This window comes from Pan troglodytes, chromosome 6 (assembly GCF_028858775.2).
Source record: "Pan troglodytes isolate AG18354 chromosome 6, NHGRI_mPanTro3-v2.0_pri, whole genome shotgun sequence".
Classification (NCBI taxonomy): Eukaryota; Metazoa; Chordata; class Mammalia; order Primates; family Hominidae; genus Pan; species Pan troglodytes.
In genome coordinates, this window is record NC_072404.2 from 127,898,478 (window position 1) to 127,901,761 (window position 3,284).

The 3,284-nt window shown below is 42.0% G+C and overlaps 1 pseudogene; it reads left to right on the forward strand.

Annotated features, from left to right (window-relative positions):
* The first annotated feature begins 1,604 nt into the window (after positions 1-1,604).
* On the forward strand, positions 1,605-2,955 carry LOC744966 (nucleophosmin-like; annotated as a pseudogene).
* The last annotated feature ends 329 nt before the right edge of the window (positions 2,956-3,284 follow it).

The window sequence follows — 3,284 nt, forward strand, 5'->3', positions numbered from 1 at the left end:
TCTACTAAAAAATACAAAAATTAACTGGGTATGGTGACTTGCGCCTGTAATTCCAACTACTGTAGAGGCTGAGGCACAAGAATCACTTGAACCCAGGAGGCAGAGGTTGCAGTCAGCCGAGATTACGCCACTGCACTCCAGCCTGGGCGACAGAGCAAGGCTCCATCTCAAAAAAACAACAACAAAACAAAGCGTATTTTAAAATATATCATAGACTGGCATATAACCAAGTGTGTTTGTTGGCAAAAAGCCACTTTTTAATTGATAGAAATATTTTGGGGCATGATGATTTAGCAGCAAATGTATAAAAAGTGAGATAGTAAATTTAATTTTTTTTTTTTTTTTTGGATGGAGTGTTGCTTTTTTGCCCAGGCTTGAGTGCAGTGGTGCAATCTTGGCTCACTGCAACCTCCGCCTCCTGGGTTCAAGCGATCTTCCCACCTCAACCTCCCAAGTAGCTGGGACTGCAGGTGTGGGCCACCACACCCAGCTAATTTTTGTGTCTTTAGTAGAGATGGGGGTTTCACCATGTTGGCCAGGCTGGTTCCAAACTCCTCCTGACCTCAGGTGATCCGCCCAACTTGGTCTCCCAAGGTACTAGGATTATAGGTGTGAGCCACTGTGCCCAGCTGTGAATTTAATTCTTAATAGTGATTCTGCACTGTAAAGTTTGTTAAAGTAAAGATCTTAAAACTGGGGTTTGCAGTAACAATATTTTCCAACTAGGACATTTTGGAAAGCACTTATTTGTCAACAAAAGAAAAACGGCCAAATGTTTGGGATTGTGGTCTTTGAATCACACATCAGAGTCACTGTGGCAGGCTTATTATAATACAGACTGCAGGGTCTCACTTTTAGAGCTTCTGATTCTGTAAGTCTGCGGGGAGCTGAGGATGAACATTCCTCACAAGTTCTCAGGTGATGCTCATACTGCAGGTTTGGGGATCACATTCCAAGAACCCCTGACTTAAAGAAATGCTCTTTTAAAATTTAACTTTTTCCTTTAAGGACATCTCAGAATCTTTGATCTGTAAGTATTGCTCTGGTCCTCTGAAACTCCCAGAGGGAGCGGTATATGAGAGATATCCCATTAATTTGATCATAGAACCCTTCCTCTTAGGGTAAACCAAGGATTATAATTGGAGAGACACAATTCTACGAAATTCAACTGAATTCAACATAAAGCTTAGTTTCCTCATTCTTCCACTTCCTCGATCCAGCCACAAAACTAGGGTTCCATGGGCTCAGTTCTAGGCTGCTTTCTGTTTTCCATCTACCCTCTCCTCACAGGAGAGCTCACCTGGGGCCATGACTTGAAATGCTGATGATGCCCCATTTGACATCTCCTGCAATCTCTCCTCTGAACCCACATAGTGCATCCACTGCGTACTTAACATTTTCATCTCAAACTGAATGTGTCCTGAACTGAACTGTTTCTTGTTAATAATTCCCCCTGACCCACTCTGATTTCTCTCCTGGTTTTCCCTACTCGGGAAATAGCATCACCACCCACCATCTGGATTGTCATTAAACCCATCAGCAATAGTTGTTATTTCAGCCAAAAAAAAAAAAAATGCGTATAAGAATGTATGTGTTGGGTGTGATTCTGTTCTGTGGGGCCGTTCCCTGGAGCAGTAGTCGTTTATCTCTGTTTGCCGTCTCTCCCACATAAGTGCATGCCACCCCTCCATGGAGGATTCGATGAACATGGATATGAGCCCCTTGAGGCCCCAGAGCTATCTTTTCAATTGTGAACCAAAGGCCGACAGAGATGATCACTTTAAGGTGAATGATGGTGAAAATAAGCACCAGTTATCTTTAAGAACGATCAGTTTAGGGGCTGGTGCAAAGTATGAATTGCACATTGTTGAAGCAGAAGCAATGAATTACAAAGGTAGTCCAATTAAAGTAACACTGGCAACTTTGAAAATGTCTGTGCAGGCAACAGTTTCCCTTGGGGGCTTTGAAATACCACTACCTGTGGTCTTACAATTGAAGTGTGGTTTAGGGCCAGTGCATATTAGTGGACAGCACTTAGTAGCTGTGGAGGAAGATGCAGAGTCAGAAGATGAGGTGGGGGACATGAAACTCTTAGGTATATCTGGAAAGTGATCTGCTCCTGCAGGTGGTAGCAGGGTTCCATGGAAAAAAGTAAAACCTGCTGTGAAGATGATGATGATGATGATGATGATGATGAAGATGACGAGGAAACTGAAGAAAAACTCCAGTGAAAAAATCTATATAAGATATACCAGCCAAAAGTGCACAAAAGTGAAGCCAGAATGGAAAAGACTTAAAACCACTAACACCCAGATCAAAAGGTCAAGAATCCTTCAAAAAACAGGAAAAAAGTCCGAGTGCAGTGGATCACGCCTGTAATACCAGCACTTTGGGAGGCCGAGGTGGGCAGATCATGAGGTCAGGAGATTGAGACCATCCTGGCTAACACAGCAAAACCCTGTCTCTATTAAAAAATACAAAAAAGTAGCCAGGTGTGGTGGTGGGCACCTGTAGTCTCAGCTACTTGGGAGGCTGAGACGGGAGAATGGCGTGAACCCGGGAGGCGGAGCTTGCAGTGAGCCGAGATCGCACTACTGCACTCCAGTCTGGGTGACAGAGCCAGACTCCATCTCAAAAGCAAAACAAAACAAAACAAAAAACAGGAAAAAATCTCCTGAAACACCAAAAGGATCTAGTCCTGTAGAAGACATTAAAGCAAAAATGCAAGCAAGTATAGAACAAGGTGGTTCTCTTCCTAAAGTGGAAGCTAAGCTCATCAGTTATGTGAAGAATTGCTTCCAGATAACTGACCAGGAGGCTATTCAAGATCTCTGGCAGTGGAGGGAGTCACTTTAAGAAAAGAGTTTAGACAATTTGTTAAAAAAATTTCATCTCATTTCATTTCTGTAACAGTTGATATCTGGTTGTCCTCTCTGTGATGCAGAGTGAGAACTTTTCCTACTGTGTTTAATAAATGTTTTCCAGGTTCCATCGCCAAGAATTTGTTGTCCAAAATGCCTATTTGGTTTTTAAAGATGGAACTCTACCCTTTGGTTTTAAGTATGTATGTAATGTTGTGATACGATATAATGGTAGCAGTGATCATACATGGAAATGATGGGGAGACAAAAATATATATGTGAAATAAACTCAGTATTTTAATAAAGTAAGAAAAGAGTGTGTCTATACTTAAACATGATCGCAACCATAATACATGTATGCATGTGTGTATGTGTACATACACAAATGTCTCCTTTTATCCATCTATAACGCCACATGCTAGA